At 41.8% G+C, this 20371-nt stretch overlaps 1 long non-coding RNA gene across 1 annotated transcript; it reads left to right on the top strand.

Annotated features, from left to right (window-relative positions):
• Positions 1-7418: 7418 nt before the first annotated feature.
• Positions 7419-19168, top strand: LOC145412608 (uncharacterized). Its single transcript, XR_013899588.1, has 2 exons — positions 7419-7520; positions 19014-19168. It is a non-coding gene; the product is annotated as an uncharacterized LOC145412608 (long non-coding RNA).
• Positions 19169-20371: the final 1203 nt, after the last annotated feature.

Below are 20371 nucleotides of genomic sequence, written 5' to 3'. Positions count from 1 at the left end.
GAGAGCCGTCTGGGTTTGCCTTGTGCATTACGGGGGTTATTATCTTGGGTATGGAAGCACGCATTCCCTTCTCGTATCCTGTGACTAATGCAAATAAAACTTTGTTTAATCACACTTGTCCTAATGCTGTCCACAACAAGAAACCCTACAAAAGGTACCGGAGCCACTCCAAGCCCCCCGTGATTTCATCTTTTATGCTTCTGCCCGAATCATGCTAAGTCTGTTCTTCGCTCTGATAAAAATAATTTTAATTGTAACATGTAATAGGCGTCCACACCGAAAGTGTGGAACGTGTTTGGTTGAGCAAGGAAGCAAGTCCGGCAGTGCTGAATATTGTCTCATGTGGTTCATCTTCCTCTGATATCCTGACCTTAAAATACTAAAAAAGAACTTATTAAAGTCAGACAAATCTAAACGTAGGGTTTTGGTGGAGTCAGCCCCTCCCTGCACTGTTGCCACGTTTCCGAGCTGACCTCTCCATCAGCGATGACCTTGACACTGTTTCCCTCTTGTGATCTCCGTTTTTCTAATACCCCCTATACCCCTGCCACCAACACTCCCTATACCCCTACCCCCAACAACACCTCCATCAACAACACCCGCTATACTTCCACCACCAACACCTCCTATAAATATAGACCCCCACCATCAACACCTGTATAATAATTAGCCGTTGATAATTGCTATGCTATTTTATTGAGAGGATACGGAAATGTAACCTACCGTACCGTAACTGCTTGACTCTCTCTCTCTCTCTCTCTCTCTCTCTCTCTCTCTCTCCTCCTCCTCCTCCTCCTCCTCCTCCCAGGTGCATTGGGAAACATTCTACCCTATTGCTCAAACTCCCTAATCTTACAATCCCATCTGTCTTAATCCTTCCCACTGCCTTCGTTCCTAATCCCTTAATTGATCTATTTTTAACCTAAGTGTCCCCACACCTTTTAAACCATTTACCTCTCTGTCACTATTCTCCACCATATGTATCAACTTGTATTATATTGTGTATAGAACTTTCATACTGTATGCTGTACTACTGTATAATGTATAAGAATACCCACTGTTTAGTGGAAATAAAGTTTTATTATTATTATTATTATTATTATTTCTCTCTCTCTCTCTCTCTCTCTCTCTCTCTCTCTCTCTCTCGCTAGATTTTGTTATGTGTCATCCATGGTTTTTTACTTCCATTTTTATGTATGGATTATAATTTTGACTTTATTTCCACACCACCCTTGAGGTAAAAGTCACGGAGCGTTTTTTTATAGAGGTTTCCCCAATAGGCCTAAATCTGGGGTGAGTGCTGCCACCCCAGAGCTGTTTGATATATTTATTTTAATTATGAAAGGATTGCCTCTTCCCACTTTTATCCCTTCAAATTTTCTTGCAATTATACATGCTAAATTAATTAGCAATGTTAGAAGTGTTGGGGAAGTAAATAATAATTAGAATATTTTTAGAGCAACACTGCCAAATTTTTATGCCACGTTTCTCTATTATCGTATAATATAGTATGCAGTATAGTTGTATTCTTCCTTGATACATGTCAGCACTTTCATTACAGTTATATTAGTATGAGTTATGTTTATGTATCATTCCTACTACACAAACCACAGGCGTTATACATCGTAGGGTTAGGAAACATGGCAATAGTGTAGGCAGAGGCAGACTCCACCAAAACCCTATGTTTAGATTTGTCAGACTATAGATTACACCAAAAGTATTCCCTCACATTTCCTAAAACCAATACTCCACTTGTATTAACTTTAGGTCTAGGGCTTCGGCCATAGCAGGTTAATAATGACTGCTTTTTGCTCACTCACAAAATTTACTTTCACCAAATCTCTCGGTGCACTCCAGTTCGAATCAGAAATCAGAAATTCAGAGTTTCTTTCGTCGATCAGGGTACTGTATTAGTTTGACTCAGATTAAGTCAAAATTTTTCAAAGAAAGAAAATCCAAACAGAATGTATTATTTGTTTTGAAGAGGCAAAACCTGGTTGCTCTCATCAATCGTCGGAAAATACAGCTGCACTACTCATGCAACCTTAGACCGTTACTTCTTGCACAGCCGGCTGGTACGCTGATCTGTCTTATAAAAAATCGTTTCCTCAATTTACGGAAAAACTGTTAGGAATTACAGGTTGCCTATGAAATGAAAATAATTGAGGATTTTTATGCGATTTCCAAATTGGTGTATATCTTTCTAGTACCTTCAAAATTGGCTAAGATATCCAAAAAAGTTCGCAACTGTAGCACAGAGTTTTCCTCTCGATCACTGCTCCCATTTCTTGCTGAGGTGATAAATCTTTCGCTTGGGTACATATGTTGGGGGTCCAAACTGTGACTAACTTTGTTCTTGCTTGCTTCACTCGCGCGAACAGTTTGGTGCTGTGAACTCTCCGACTCAAATTCTTCCCGCTCCTTCTGGCACCTTGCCAAAAGCTTTTCCAACAACTTTCACTGATCATCCTTCCCTCCTCTTTTCCACTCTAAAGCTCTGTTGCTATATCTCCTACTCATAAAGGAGAACTCATTGTTTAGAGCTTCTCTCCCAACTCCACCTTAGATGATTCTAGTGCTGTTCTTCCATCACTTCCCCTCTATGACTTCATCATGGCTGACATTAAAATTTCTTCAACTGATGTATTTTCTGCCATTGCTCATCTCAATACAAACAAGACATATGAGCCTGATGGGGTCCCTCCTGTTGTCCTCAAGAACTGTGTTTTTGTACTTAAACCCTGCCTAGGCACACTCTTTCTCCCTCATCAACTTGTTCCTTTCCTTCTTGCTGGAAGTTTGCTCTCATTCACCCTGTCTCAAAGAAGGGTGACCATTTCCAGCCCTCTAACTATCGCCCAGTTGCTTTAACATCCTGTATTTCGAGAGTTTTTGAGGCTATTCTTAGCAAAAAAAAAAAAAAAAAAAAAGTCACCTTTCCTATTACAATCTTCTTTTTGATTGTCAGTATGGGTTCCACCAGGGACGCTCCATTAGTGATCTCACCTTCAGACTCTTGGTCATTCTCCTTTCAGGACTTTGGCAAAAGCTTTGTCATTGCACTTGACATCTCAAAGGCTTTCTGTTGACATCTCAAAGATTTTCTATCGAGTCTGGTAAAAATCTTTAATCCCTGCATGCTGGTTGATGTGTACAGCCGTCATTATTCGGGGTGCAGAGCGCCGCCGGCTGACGAGATATACCGCAAGCACCTTCCCGCCACCCTCTGAACTCGCGGCCATTTTCTATGACAGTCATAGGGTAGGTAGGTACCCAAGGTAACCCCCTGATGCACGGCTCAGTCTGTACACAGCACTGGTAGAGTGATGTCTTTCTTATCCTCTTCATCCGATTCTGTTCCTCCATGAGTGGGGCCAATTGCATCATCACCTCTCGCGAAAGTTCTGTCCTTACCGCAGGGGGAAAAGGGTCAGTGACTGAGCAGGTGTGTGGGAAATTGTAAACAGTAAACAGATATGCACAAGTGTGTGTTTTTTTATACATGTGAAATGTAAGATATGCTATATCTAGAAAGTGTCTTATAAGTTTTACAAGTGCATTGCAATAAATGTTACTGTTTACGGTTATTTGTGAAACAGTGATTGGAAATACCTTGAATAAACGTAGTACAATGCGAAAACCAAAATGTTCATGGGAGAGAAAGAAAATGACCTGGTTGGCTGTAACTTAATTTTTCCCTCCTTAATCGGAAAATAATGGTGAATATGTGAGCATAAGTGTACTTGTGATGTGAAGCACAAAAAACGTAAATTGTGTATAAGGTTAGTAATATTTTCACAATGCCCCTGATTAGTACAAATTAGTCACAATTTCCGTACAAGTATTTACCTCATACTCAATCATACTGTGTGAAACAGCCAGAGCATTTACTTCTCAAAGTGCAATTACCTGTAATCATTATGTCAAGAGCAAATATAACTGCCTTAGTAGAGTGAAATTATTATAATTGATGCAAGAATTGAGTACAGAAAATAAAGATCCATTCTTTTCCCATACATCTACGGGGCATAGTGGTGCTATGAAACGGGTGGAAAACCCTATGGGGAGCCAAATGGAAGGAGTGATGGCTCATCCTTATGACGATGAGTGAAGAAAAATCGAAAAAATTATTAGAATATTCCGAGTGGCCGGGCAGCGAAATTTTTTTTCCTGCCCAGTTCCGTCACTTTGCACATATGGCAACGTTGCCCTGTGTTTAGTTTGGCAACGCCGCGCAGCAGTGAGGCATATCGGATGCCAGGTTTAGTATTCATCACAATTATTTACTTTTTTTATGCTTGACTATAAATATAATACCTGACTATCTATATTTTACATGGATTGAAAGAATAATAGAGACATAGAGGTCATATAGTTTTCGCTGCCTTAGCTTAAATATAAAAAGGGGCCATACCACTGTCTTTACTTCGTCACTCGTCTGCTGAGAGAGAGAGAGAGAGAGAGAGAGAGAGAAAGATACTCTCTACACTTTGCTAAAATTAGTTATATGTTGATTTAATGAAAATGCGGTACGTCTTAGGGGTGGTACATGACTGCTCGTTGAGAACACTTATCAGTAACATATGTTGTAGGCCTATACTACTTTCCCTGTCATTTCTTGTCATTGCTCCCAGACGTACGATTCAATCAGCTGTGTTTACAATCGGCAATGGCGCATCACAGTGAGTTTATTTTTTTAATTCCTTCTCTTGATTTACTTATTTTGCACACAGTGGTCTATAATGTCTCATGTCTGACCCAATGCCTGTCATCAGCACATGGGAAATAGCATATGGTGCCTGGTGCTGTGTAATATTTAATAAAGATTATACCGTAACAAATAAAGCTTTGCATTTCATCAAATACAAAAACCCTTCAAGCATACTTAACATGAAATAAAGGACATGAAAACATGAAAATAATCTGAAATGTAACCTGACATATGATTTTACTAATATACCTAAGAAAAACAAGAAAATAATCTGAAATCTAACCTGACAAATGATTTTACTAATATACCTAAGAAAAACAAGAAAATAACCTGAAATCTAACCTGACATATATACCTAAGAAAATGTCTAATGAAGCATTGATATTCAGGCATCATTGATACCAATATTTCCCAGCTTGCAGCAGAAATTACCAAGGTTAACCCTTAAGAATGATCATGAAAAGCGTTTTAGGTGATAAAATATTAAGGGTCATTAACCTCTCTTTCTCTCTCTCTCTCTCCTGTAAACACAGCTGATTGAATCGTACGTCTGGGAGCAATGACAAGAAATGACAGGTAAAGTAGTATAGGCCTACAACATATGTTACTGATAAGTGTTCTCAACGAACAGTCATGTACCACCCCTAAGACGTACCGCATTTTCATTAAATCAACATATAACTAATTTTAGCAAAGTGTAGAGAGTATCTTCCTTGCATACTCACTTTTTATTGATGACCCTGCATGTTATTATTTTATACTGTTTCAAGCTCTCTCTCTCTCTCTCTCTCTCTCTCTCTCTCTCTCTCTCAGCAGACGAGTGACGAAGTAAAGACAGCGGTATGGCCCCTTTTTATATTTATTTAAGCTAAGGCAGCGAAAACTATATGACCTCTATGTCTCTATTATTCTTTCAATCCATGTAAAATATAGATAGTCAGGTATTATATTTATAGTCAAGCATAAAAAAAGTAAATAATTGTTATGAATACTAAACCTGGCATCCGATATGGCTCACTGCTGCGCGGCGTTGCCAAACTAAACACAGGGCAACGTTGCCATATGTGCAAAGTGACGGAACTGGGCAGGAAAAAAAATTTCGCGGCCGGGCAGTGTTACAATCATCACTCTGGTCAATGCTGCCAACGCTCGCCAGCGAGTCCAAGGTACTGGCAGTGGCAAACAAATGGATTAGCCCGCTAAAACACGGAAAACCAGCCATCTTTAACTTATCCTTACTCATCGACAGGACCACCTGGAGGCCTCAGGATACTTTCATTTGAAAGGGGAAGAGTTGGTGAGTCTTATATGTAATTAATTTTTTTCTCTAGCTATAATAGTTTGGCAGATATTAGGGTTTGAAGTAAGGGTATTTTTCCCAAAATCTCGGAAACTCCCCGTAAGAAGTGGGCGATGGCAGGAAACCCCCGGTGGATAAGGGTTAACAATCATTTCGGAAGAATTTTTTGTTTTCTAGTTGATGATCATTTTGTGGAAGTATAATTATGAATAATGCAAGAGTTAGATTTGGATAGTTAATGCATAGCATACCGAAAGACTAAAACGAGGGGTACCTTCCTGTGAAAAGAAGTGTTTTGGTACTTTAACCGTAGGCGAGCTGTAGCTAACCAACATTGCGCAAAATGGCGTACCTACTGGTGACCGCGATGCAGTTTTCAGGCCGTAACTCGCGAACCTTGCCTGAATGCTTTTCTAAACATCAAAAGAAACATCTACACTTGACAAGCAGCGTTTTTGTGTATAGTACGTTCGCCTACGCCTTTTTTTTTTATTTTGGAGTTATGACTGATGAAGACGAAAGAAAGAACAAACTCGATATTTTTGTAGTTTGATTTTGCAACTCCTACGATGATTAGCAAGATTTTCCGAGTAATTTTGCGTTTGAATAGCGAAGGTATTTTAGTTTATAATCATAGGACTGGGTTCTGCGACAGTTTTCGCGCAAATGCTCGTATTCCCTATGACACAGGACGCCATTTTGAACTTGCACCATTCCTACTTACGGAATGCTACCACACTCCGTGATAACATCATTCAAATGCATCAGTATATGTAGACACATAGCCTAGTCATTTAGTTGTGGTTTCTTATGTTGCTTCCTATTAGAGATCGAAAAATTGTCTATATTCTGTTATAATACCTTCCAAGCAGCTATACTCCAAAAATAATGATATCTAAAATTCAGACCCTTACCCCAACCCCACAACATAGTCCTGAACAAGCCACTGGTGCCAAAGTATGTGTGGGTGAATGTAAAGGCAGAAGAGAGGGTGAAAAGGTGAAAGTGTAGGCATGACCAGTAGCAGCAGTAGTAGTAGCAACCCCAGACTCTTCTGAACATGAACCCGGTGAAAAGCAAGCCAGAGTTGCTCCTCTTTTTGCGGTTCATCATCCGGTCACATCGGTACCACCACGTGAAGGTGTCACTCTGCAGCACTGAATGTGAAAAAACTGAAATAAGATGAAGTTTCGTGACAGCGATTTAATCATGATAAGCTTATAAATGATGAAAGTTTAGTGAGAGCGATTTAATCATGATAAGCTTATAAATGTGAATGATTACTCCTGCGGAGTCATCCATGTTACTCTCTATCTAGTAATCCTTCCAAAAATCATCTCTGTTCATTGGTGCATGTAATGTGAGTTTGTAACAACCTAAATAAGCAAATTATTTTATGGCAGGTTGCGGAACACACGTCCTTCAATCAAATGAAAGCTCGGGACATAGTTTACGACCATTTTGCAGTCCCGGAAGTGCTCCAGAGTGAGGGTGGATTCTTCAGGCGAGGTGAGGCAATATCCAAGAGTTCTCTGGCCATTTTACCCTACTTTAAAATTAAACTAAATACACAACCAAACCAAAAAGAAACTCTAGTTAATTTAATTTCGTATTTATGTGATGTCACTTTGATCAGTATTGTATAATGTAATAGAATGGTGTACTACCTAACCATACACATCAAGTGTGTGTATTTTATGGGTAACTTGGAGTTTAATCGCTGCAGATGCTCTCTACAGCAGTTGGAGAAACATTAATTTGAAGTAACTGTAATGTGGTATCGATTCTTCAGTTTTAAAAATATGTGTATAAAAAAGCTCTTTGGCTCTGCCTTTACCCTGTACAGCGTTGATTCATCTGGCACCCTACATATCACTAGACCAGCACTTACACTCCCGGTCATTCCTGCATATCCCTGACCTCCCCTTCTTCTCACAGTCTATACAATGCCTCTTACACAGACACCCCACCACATCCTTAACACTCAATGATTTCTTCCAGATTTCAGATTGCTGGCAAACCTCATGAAAATTATTGATTAGCTACTTGCGCTCTACAGGAAACTTTTTCACTTGCTTGCAGTACACGTTAACTTCAGCTTCACATTGAGGAGATACTTACTGAAGCTAGTAATGCAATTTTTTATTATTATTATTAACAGGACTGACTTATTGGGAAGGTTTGTCATCAGCAACGACGGTCATTGGTGACAGGATTAATATAAAGACCAAGCACGATATTGTCTCAGACTATAATGCAAATATTCTGTTGTAATGTCTCGTCTCACTAGAGTTAATCCATATATATATATATATATATATATATATATATATATATATATATATATATATATATGCAAGGAAGAAGAAACCAAAGGCCAGAAGCCCACAAACCGTTCCTTCCAAGAAAAAAAAAAAAAAAAAAAAGACACCCAAATTCAAGATCCGTTCATTTTCAGATGCCTGGACACACTGCATTTGAAAGACTGGAGATCACAGGAAGTAGGAAATACAGACAGAGGGAGACAGTTCAAGAGTTGACCTGTTGCATAAATGAAAGACTGGGAGTAACAGTTAACTCTTGCATTAGAGAGGTGGACAGAAAAGAGATTAGAGTTTGTTGCTAAATGGGTGCTATGCGCCTGTTGTAGAGGTGGAGGGATGCAAGCAGACAGTTCGGAGGAGCAGTGACCGTTGAAGTAGCGATAGAAAAGAGATAAAGATGTAACAGTGTGGCGAAGAGAGAGAGAGGTTAAAGGGAGCCAGTAAGAGGAGGAGAGTTAAAGAGACGAAAAGCCTTTGACTCCACCCTATTGAGAAGAGCTACATTGGGGGAGTCTCCCCACACATGAAAGTTGTATTCTACATAAGCGAACATAACCCATCTATAAAGTCAACAATGGTGCAAGGGTAAAGAAGGTATGGAATTGGCTTAGCACACCTAATCTCTTGCAGGCAGATTTTACAAGAGATTTAATATGATCTTTCCAAGATAAATCCTGAAAGAATGAAACCTCAAGTATATTTAAAGATGATGCAGGAATATGTTGGATATTATTCAAAATTAGAGGGCACTCCTGTGGAAGATGTTGGGTTGACAGATGTAAGAACTGAGTTTATGATGCATTAAAAAAAAAAAAAAAAAAAAAAAAGAGGTTACTTTTACCCCAATCAGAGATAGCAGCCAAGTTAGACATTAGGTGTGCCACTGCCTCATCCCTTGTTTGTTGAAGTAACTGCTAAGATGGATGCTGTGGAAAACGAATGAAAAGGTGAAGGATGGAGTCATCAGTCTACGAGTGGACAGTGTCAGATTTACAGCTTACAAGATCACTGATGAATAAAAGGAAGAGAGTTGGTGACAGGACTGAGCCCTGAGGAACACCATTATTGATAGCTCAAGGAAATGAATGGTAGCCATCTACAATGGCAGCTATACAACAACCAGAAAGTAAGGTAGAGATGATGGCACAGACAGAAGGATAGAAACCATAAGAGGACAGTTTGGAAATTAAAGATTGATGCCCAACTCGATCGAAAGCCTTTGAGATGTCAAGGGCAATGACAAAGCTTTCGCCAAAGTCCCGAAAGGAGGATGACCAGGAGTCTGAAAGGGAGGTGAGAAGATCACCAGTGGAGTTTCCCTGGCGGAACCCATACTGACGATCAGAAAGAAGTTTGTGGTGGGAAAAATGCTTTAAAACTTTTCTGTTAACCCTCCATGTCCCCACGACTTATGGGTACGTCACAACTTTTTTTCAAGCTGAGAATTGATGACGTACCGATAATTTCTACAATTGCGAAGTCCATCATTTGCACATTTTTAAAGTTTTCCTGGTGATTTTTGGTAGGCATATGTGGGAGACCTTCCTCTACCCGCAACCAGGTGGTGACACTCCTCGACCCCGCGTGACCCCCGCACGCCATTGTCTCAGTCAGTCACCTGTTAGCAGTGACCCAGTAAAGACATGTCATGCTGCGGTCTATCCAAAGACGAAATTCAAGTCACCCTTAATGCCTTCACAGGCGAGAGTGATTCCCCAGTCAATGACAATGTGGAGGACAAAGATTACATGGTGCTGAATGATGAAACAAGCAGCATTGATGAGGAGGTGCCATCGCCAAGGAAAGTGCGTTATGGTAGGTACCATAGGGCTAGGGAAGGCCTGCTTGGACCCCAACCACATGCATGCACCTCTCTCCAGCCTGTGGACGAAGGGTCTGACGAGGACAAGGACGAGGACGAGGACGGAGCTGTAGGTCGTGGTGTTCCCTCGTGGTTGGGGAGGGGGAGGATTTCGCCGCAGGGACCTGAAGGGGTGGCGAGGAGAAAAATAAGGTATGGGCCTAGTGCTTTGTCTGGGGAAGGCACGAATGGTGGGATGGGCATGAATAGTGAAAGGGAAAGTGGTGGTGGCAGGGAGGCAGCTCCTGGGTGAACACATGGTGCACCTGGGGAGTAAGCAGGTGGGGAGCAGCCACTCCCCAGCACCTCTTTCCCCCAGCAAGCTTCCCACTCTTTCTCCCTACAGCCCCGTGATGTGGAGAAAGGAACCAAAGGGAAGGGAAAGGGAGAGGGAAGAGGAGTGCAAGTGGGGAAGGGCACCACTCTCCACCTCCCCAACCACCCCCACCACCCTCTCCTCCCCACCTCGACGAAGGCGATGATGGAGACGCCGGTGTGTCATGATACTGGGAAGATGGGAGTGATTTCACTCCCATCATTCACTGCTCCATGGAAAAGTGGCGGTCTGGCTCTACAGCTCCTGGCCTTCATGCACGCTCCATCAGGCTGAATTTCTTCCACTTATACTTCAGCAAGGAGTTTTTGGAGCGAATTGTGGAGCAGACCAACACTTTCGCTAGCAGACAGCATCAAGAAAGTGAGCGTGAAGGAACAATGAGCTGGCACTCCCACCAGTATGACTACCCAGTAACCACAGGTGAGATGTTCCTCTTTCTTGTCCTGGTTCTCTTGATGGATATTGTAAGGAGAAACCAATTTCCGGCATACTGGTCTACAGACCCTATGATCAACACACCTTTCTTTGGCAAGGTAATTGGTCATAATAGATTTCAAAAAATTCTGAGCCACCTCCACTTTTATGATGCTGAGAACCCTGGTAATGCTTATGACGATGATAGAATGAGGAGAATAAGGATGGTATTTGATCACCTGCGGGAGAAGTTCCGCTCATCCTTCTATTCTTACAGAGACCTGGTCATAGACAAAAGTCTCGTGTTGTGGAGGGACAATATTTCTTTTTGCCAGTACATACCCAGCAAGAGACACCATTTTGGGTCCAAGATCTTCGTTATGTGTGACTGTAAAACTGGTTATGTGCGAGACATAGTCTTGTACACCGGCACACAGACAGACATAACAGAAGATCGGAGTACAGGACTCTCAGGGGCCGTGGTGAAGACTATGATTGAGGAGTACCTTCATCGTGGTCATGTCTTGTACCTGGACAACTGGTACACTAGTCCCCTTCTCACTCAGTACCTCCACCTTCACGACACCGGAGTCTGTGGCACAGTCAAGAAAAACTGTCGGCATATGGTCAAGGTTGGAAAGAAGCTTGACAAGAACGAGGTGATACTTTTCAAGGCAAATAACATCCTCCCACCGTCTGGAACCAAACAGGGAAGTCTTTCCCCTGTCAATGGTACACCGCACCCTGATGCACCGCACCAACTCTGTGGATTACCACAGCAAAAGGAGGCTCCACATTTGGAAACCGGAGTCAGTAATTGACTATAATGTCAGTATGAGGCAAGTTGACCAGTCTGACTCCGTGATTTCTAGTGTGGATTGTGCCACTTGCTGGACATCACGATCCTCAACGCCCACTACCTCCACGCCTTGACTATGGGTGCCTCAGAGACCTTCGAGGAGTTTGTGAGGGAGCTGTCCCTGGAAATAATCTCCAAATATGCAGAAGACAGCCCCCACCAACGCCCCTGCCCCGCCACTACCGGCCAGACTCCCCTACATCTCTCCAGACACCACTTCCCCACCACCATCCCTCCTCAACCGAACCATCCTAGCCCCAGTGCCACTGTCATGTATGCAGTCACTCCAAAGTAAGACCAACCACTCAGAGAAGAGACATGAAGTACGAGTGTGTTGAATGCAACATTGAATTGTGCATAGAGCTTCTTCAGGGACTACCACACCCTAGTACATTACTGATACTGTGTGCGCACTGCAATATGATGCTTACTATAATAGTAAACCCTGTAAATATGTGATAACAGTTCTGTAAGGTGGAAACTGGTACTGTATAATGTTTGTGGAAAAGTATAATATAAGTTGATTAACAGAGTGTAAGTTGAAACAATTGTCATAGTGAGTTAATTGTGCAAGAATTTGGCGATTTTGTTGTATTCGGTGAGTGAAACAACGCTTATATCGCCTATATTATTGTGTGAAAACCAATATATTTTTGTACTACATATAAATTCGTACCAAATGAACAAATATCTACCTATTCTGAGTGGCTTCCAATAGTTACCCCTACCATAGAAAACGTGACAACAGCAGCACGAGCCAGAAGATGGTGTTCGGATGATCACGAGATCACGTACACAGCACACTTACAAGCTCAGATGAGCTTTTTTTTGGGGGGGGGGGGTATTTTCCAATGTTTCTCATAAAAAGAAGAGGCTTGTGCCAAAAAAAAAAAAAAAAAATCGGCCGGGATTGGGGCGGGTCATTGGTGAAAAATCAGCCAGGACGGAGCGGGTTAAGAGTAGACTCGAAATTTTTTTAGATACAGTCAAGTCGCCTATGGCACAGACATCCATGCCGCGGTTTTCTATAACATGGCAAGGTGCCAGAACCCCCCCAAAACGAACCACGCGCATAAAATAGCTATGGCACGGCAAGGTTTGAAACGCCCGGGCAACCTGTTTGTAAACAAAGAAGATGGAGACCACTTCAGCTCCATACTACAAGTGCTCCAACTGTGGACCTTTTTCTCTCGTATGAGGAAGTTAAACTTCACCAAATTCATTGTGTTAAGTAATGAAACATTAAAGATTCTTTGGGTATTGTGACTAGTTTATAGGTTTGTTCATAAAACCGTTATGAAGGGGTCAGTGAAGAAGCACCTACGTCTGAGCTAAGACGAAGTATAATGCCTGCCATCATCATCTCTTATATAATATTGATTATTAATCTGTTAAATGTGAGTTTTGTTGACACTTGAGCATAGAAATTTCATCAAATAAACTTCTTCAGTCAATGCTGGACCAGGGAGCCTCTACTATCTTTTAATGTTTTGGTCAGTCAGCTGATCTGGTGACTGACCAAAACATTAAAGATGGTGGAGGCTCCCTGGTCCAGCATTGATTGAAGAAGTTTATTTGATGAAGTTTCTATGCTCAAGTGTCAACAAAACTCACATTTAACACATTAATAATCATTCTTATATACATGATGATGATGATGGCAGGCATTATACTTCATCTCAGCTCAGAGGTAGGTGCTTCGTCACTAACCAGTTTATACCAGTTTTACAAACGACTATTATGCCCAAGTAGACAAAAGGCTGATCACCCTCCCGTTTTTTATACCTATTGTTACGTGTAATGCATGCATTGACTGATTGCTTGATTGTGTGCCTGTACCAAGTGGGGGCAAATGGGGAGAGGTGGGGTGAGAAGGGGGACTTTGGGTGAACGTCCAGAATCAAATTCCATTTTTCCCATAAGTTTAGTTATATCTATGGCACGGTTTTCTATGGTGTGGGATTGTTCCAGAACCAATAACCTGTGCCTTAGGCGACTTGACGTACAGGATGTTAAAGCAATTGGGCGATAGTTAGAAAGCTGGGAATGGTCACCCTTCTTTGGGACAAGCTGAATGAGAGCGAACTTTCAGCAAGAAAGAAAGGTACAAGTTGATAGACAAAGGCGAAAAAGTTTTCCTAGGCAGGGTGTAGGCACAAATGCACAGTTCTTGAGGACAACAGAAGGGACCCCTTCAGGCCCATAAGCCTTGTTAGTATTGAGGCCAGTGACGGCAGAAAATACATTAACTGATGAAATCTTAATGTCAGCCATGAGGAAGTCAGAGGGAGAAAATGATGAAGGAAAAGCACCAGAACCGTCTAAGGTGGAATTGGAGGAGGAGATCTGCTTTATCAGTAGAAGAAATAGCTACGGAGCTATCAGAGTAGAAAAGAGGAGGGAAGGATGTTGCGGTAAAGTTGCTAGAAAAGGTTTTTGGCAAGGTGCGAGAAGGAGCGGGAAGAGTTCGAGTTGGAGAGTTGTGAGCATTTTGTACGGGTGGAATTATTTTTAGCAGAGTGAAGTACAGACTTAGCATGATTCCGGGCAGAAATATAAAAAAAGATGTGATTCAGGGGTGGGTTGGCTCCGGTACCTTTTATAGGTTTTCTCCTTGTTGTGGACAGCATTAGAATAAGCGTGTTTAAACCAAGGCTTTTTTGCATTAGTCAAAAGATGTGAGAAAGGAATGTATGCATTCATGCCTGAGAGAATAACCTCTATAATGCGCAAAGCACACACAGATGGCTCCTGGCCATGGAAGCAATGATCATTCTCCGGAAAGTCAAAGAAGTACTGCCTGAGGGCTTCCCAATCAGCTCAAAAATGCCACAACCGACACTTGTTGGGAGGGTCCACAGGCCTTACTGGAGCAATAGGACTAGTTAAGGTAATAAGGTTTCGATCAGAGGAGCCCCATGGGTAGGAAAAACTAACAGTGTAAGCAGAAGGATAGTTATAAGGGAGAGGTCAAGTATGTTGCAACTCTCTCCAAAATGGTCAGAGATATGGGTAGGGTGCTGTACAAGCTGCTCTGGGTCATTAAGGACAGAAAAGATGTAGTCTTGTTCACCAGGTGGATCAGTGAAAGGAGAGGAGAACCAAAGGTGGTGGTGAACACTGAAATCTCTTAGAATGGAGATTTCAAGGAAAAGAAAACCGGATACGGTAGGACTGTTCCAAGTTTGAAGTAAAATAGTCAAAGAATTTTTTGTCGTCAGCACAATAAGGGGATAAGTAAACAGCACAGATATATTTAGTCAGAGAATGTCATTAATGCCGAGGCCAGAAAGTAGAGAATTCAGAAGCAAGTTCAGGAACACATGACCAAGATATACCGTCGTGTACTTTTACACAACAGCCACCTTTGGCTCTGAAGCGAATATAGAGAAAGTAGGAGGATACAGGGAAGAGTTTGCTGTCAGTCGCCTCAGACAGCTAAATCTCAGTTGAGAAGAAGTGAGGTTTACAGGAGGAGAGGTTGTGCTCAACAGAAAGAAAGTTTGCTGAAGGGCCGTGAATGTTGCAGAAATGAAAAACAGTCAGACAGTGGTTCCAGGCATCTCGCTGCATCGTCACCGGGAGAGGGGCGGATGGTGAGGGCATTTATGGTCCCCCTCCCCGGAGATTCCGATACTTGGTTATTAGATGCCATTCTCTTTGTTAAATTTTGAATAGGAAGTGAAGTGTGTAATGAGCATGTAGTTTGGTGTTACCAGTGAGAGGAACTTGTATTATAGAGCACGTTGTCCTACTTTCTGTGTCACTGAAACCCTGAAAAAGTTCAGCAAAAGGGATGGTCAGTAGCTAGTCCCGAGGGCTGATGAAACGGGAGCTCCAGCTCTCCCTGCCATTAGCTTTCCAAGCTTTCCATCCACCTTGGGAGTACCGCCTTGTTCGACTGTTGATTATATACATATATATATATATATATATATATATATATATATATATATATCCATCCACCCATAATCCAATCCTACACTGCCCCATGAGAAGCGTAGGAGCCTGGGGCTAGGAAGTTGGTCCCGACATTTAAGATGAGAGTGACCAGCCTCTCTCATCCCTGTGTGGCATTACATGAGCAATCAACCCAACCAACCCTTGGATATAAACCTTCACCGGCTCAATCTGATTGGAGTGCAATAATTACCCACTAAACCACCAGGCGCCACAATTTGGTTATATGGTTACCACCCAGCGCAGTAAATGGTTTCCAGGTGTACAGGAAACCATTTGGCTTGTCACTCAGTGTAGAGTCACCCACAGGCAGAAGGAAGAGGAAAGAATGAAGGAAAGAAAGACAGAAGAGGGAGTGTAAAGTTACCCGTAGGCAGAAGGACAAGGAAAGAATGAAGGAAAGGAAGACAGAAGAGGATGGAAGGAAAGAAGGATGGAGGAGAGGAAAGGGCAGACACCCTATATATATATATATATATATATATATATATATATATATATATATATATATATATATATATATAAATGTTTGAATGTCTGTATATCCTCTATGGCAGTGGTTCCCAACCTTTTTTGTCTCCTTCCCCGTTTTCCAACCACGTTTTCACCTATGGACCCCTTCAACAAAATAGGTCGAGCCACCAAAATTGATAGCAGCTATTTCCGCAACAAATACATACATTCATATGCCACACGCCATGCATTGTAATGCTGCTTAAACTGCATGTTTATGAAAACAGGAGACATTCAGTTCAGCACACTTTATTGTTTTAAAGTAAAATACATAGCAAAAATATTGCTTAATACTGTATATATATAAGTAGGCGAAAACGATCAGTCTCATGTTTACCTTATTTGAACTTTCAAGAACTTCCATTTTCTATGGACCCCTTGAAATTCTTCCATGAACCCCTTGGACCCCCGGTTGAGAACCACTGCCCTATAGAAATATTTGGGTATGGATACAGAGCTTTTGAACCAACTAACTTTATTCAACGAATTTAAATGTGTACATTACAGTTGCTGAAGTGGCGCCCCTGATGGCCAAGTTAGGAACTAATTAGAAATAATAAAATCAACATGGTGGAAACATGGTAAACAATTACCGTAGAGTTATTTTTAAAACTTCTACAACCCTATTGTTATTAACTACAACGGGTAGGAGAGGTGGACGGATTGGTGTCGTGGGGCAGGACAGATGGGGTGACTGGGCAAGAATGGGTGGAACAGCGTGTATGGATACGTAGATGAGCAGGATGCATGAGTGAGTAGGTGGGCAGGGTGGTTAGGAAGGTAGGTGGGTTGATGGGTAGGGTAGGTGGGTGGGTGGATGAGGAGGGTGGGTAGGAAGCATTGGTGGATGGGTCAGTAGTGGGAAAATAGCTCCATGGTAGGAGGATGTTCATGGGGGATATATCCCTGGGAAAATGGGTTCAAGGAGGAATATAGGTTCTGAGAGTAAAATGAGACCGGGGGGTCTTCCCCCACAGGGGAAATGGCCATCCAGTTCCCAGGCAACGCCGGTATGCACGATTAGCCTATTGGAATTTACCCAACACTGGATACTCTTTCTAGCGTTTTAAATATATCAGTTATACAAAATTCCTTCCGTCCAGGGCAATATGGTGTTAGAAAACACAGGATGTTAAGTATCATACATTCATCATCGAATCATATATATCAGATTTTAATAGATGTTGAGGAAGAACTTCAATAAACAACTCATGGCGTACTCCATTATCTGTGGTCAGCTGGTGGGGCTTTGCAGCAGGGCACTTACAGTGCTAAAAGAAAGTAGTTGTATATCCCAGATGCTGGACTGGATGACGTAATAGATAGCCTGGATGAAGTTACTGACGGCGCAATTAATGACACTCTCGGTGGTATCCATACACGCACGAACCAGATTAGGGGAGCAACTGAAAAGGTACAACATGATGATGCAGCGATATGTGAGTAAAGAGTTTGCTTTATCTGTTATCTGATAATTTATAGCCCCGTCAGGCCCAAGGTTAGGCTACTCAGTGCTGACATTTAAAGTGAGAGTGACCAATTGCTTGGCCATGAGCAATAAACCCCCAGCCAGCCTTCTGATAGGTTACCTTGTGGACTACATTCAGCGGCAATGCCTAAACCCACTTGACCACCAGACGTCCATTTGGTTATGCGACCGCAGCTCAGAGTATCAAATGATTTCCTAGGCTGCAAGAAATCATTTAACTTTTCATTCGGCGTAAAGTTATCTAAGGATAGTTATTATATCAAGTGAGTGGATAGTGGGGCTCCCACCTACAGAGGTCTATCAGCTGCGTGCTTCATTCTAAGATTAAGGGCTTCATTTGAACTCATACAGTTCTGTGCGTTTTAACTGACTTGAATTATGCATTTTGTGTGTGTGTGTGTGTGTGTGTGTGTGTGTGTGTGTGTGTGTGTGTGTGTGTGTGTGTGTGTGTGTGTGTTTTCTTTGAAAAATAGAGACGCACTACATAAAAAGCACAGGCGAGTTAACGTTAACAACAGTCATGATCCCCATCACCAAACAAGATATATATGGTACAGACACCGCCTCCTCCCTGACACACACACACACACACACACACACACACACACACACACACACACACACACACACACACACACACACACACGTACTACTTGACCTCGATCTAGGAATGATTTTGTAGTAAAACAATACTTTGGTTGATTCACCGTTCACCAGGAGTCTTGTAAATCCAACACTAAAACCTCTTATCATACTGCAGAAGTCTACTGTACGCCATCATCTCACAACACTCCTACCTCCCCACCACACCCCTAACACCCTACCACTCCCAAAACACCCCATCATACCTATAACATTCCACTACACCTCTTGCACCCCTCTATATCCCAACAATTCACCCCACCCAGAACATTCCAAGTCTGCTCGGCCTGACAGACTGGGGTTATCCAACAACAAAACACCACCACCACCACCAATACCAACAACAACAACCCTAACACTACACCACATACCTAACACACCACCACATCTCTAATACCCAATTACACCCTTAGCACCACATCAAAACCCTAACATCCCACCTCATCCCTAACACTCAATAAAGCCCACAGCACTCCACCACGGCATTCCATCACACTCACAGCACCCCACTATACCCAAAGCACCCAGCCACACCCATACAACCCCATTAGACCCCTAAAACTGCACTACAACCCGAAACCCACTTGCCTTTCCCTCCCACAGGGGAGAGCAACGACTGGCAGAATAAGTTCACCCCCGAGCTGGAGGCTCACATGGACGCCTGGATCAAAGAAAATTTTGACTTCGGCATCCAGTTCAAATAAACACCAAGAACACAAGGCATCAGGTCTCTGCTCGGCCACAATGCTGCAACTTGAAACGTGCAGTCGAATTATAGGTCTGTGTATGAAACAGTTATTGCCTTATTTGTCTGTAAGGACACATACTTACAAGACACTGAAGGCATCATCATTTTGCTGTTCAGTAGATATAATATATTTCTTCATCTCTCTTGCCACCAGGGACAGCCAATTACTTCCATATTCTCATATTTTTTTTCCCTCAGCACTGTGTTCATCTCTCTTGTTGCTACCACCCTTCCACTGTTTTTTATCGCTGTGTACTTATGCGCAGGATGGAACTGGTACCAGTGAGCCAAAGCCTACCTGAAAATTAACTGCAATTTACATCTATTTTTGTTATGACAACAATGCCTGAGTCTATGGGCTATCAAGTTAGCTATCTCATTCAATATGTGTTAATCTAAAAAAAAAATAAACATCTATGCATGCCCTTATTCTTTTGTTTCTTAACCTGATACTAATACTGATGCTATGGATGTTTTTTTTTTTATAAGTGATAAATGGCATAGAACAATGTGTATCAGAAATGTAGATTCAAGGTACACTCACTTAGAAAAGAACATCCTCGATTGGAGGGCTTAATACCATGTGGTTCTGGTAACATTGTATGTTACAGACTGACCAACGAGCACATAAACTCGGACGTATACAATGTAAATACAGATGTGTTAAATAATATTAGGCCAAAACAGTTGAAAACCCTCTGTCACAGGTGTATGACTGAGCTGCGTGTATCATCAGGTCATTCTTATCTATACACTGCATGATATAAAAGACACTCACATTTCTCATGTTTCGTAAGCCATTTTTTCTCCATATGAATTGGTTGCTCAACCCCCTGATGATGATTTGTTTCACTGAATCAGGAGGCAAGAGGTGAATCGTCAGGGTTGTTTATAATTCATAGTATTACCACGACGAAACGTATTATAACTTCTGCTTGCCGCCACACACACTGATTTATATTTTGAGATGATATGTTCACTTATATTCTATTATCTGTATCACACTATTTCGTCTACATTTGTTGATCCATAACATACTTCTCTATTTCCATGACTGATACATCATTAATAATGATTACTATAGTGCCATATGATTGAAACGGCCTAAATATATACTGACAACGTTATTTTCCGAAGTACTAAGTAGACAGATGATTTATATATATTAGTCAGTGACTATCTATCTCTGTCTATCTATATATATTTATATCTA

The sequence above is a fragment of the Coenobita brevimanus genome, chromosome 93 (assembly GCF_032717465.1).
Source record: "Coenobita brevimanus isolate Jiangsu-jjx chromosome 93, ASM3271746v2, whole genome shotgun sequence".
Classification (NCBI taxonomy): Eukaryota; Metazoa; Arthropoda; class Malacostraca; order Decapoda; family Coenobitidae; genus Coenobita; species Coenobita brevimanus.
This window is presented reverse-complemented; position numbering and strand designations above follow the sequence as displayed.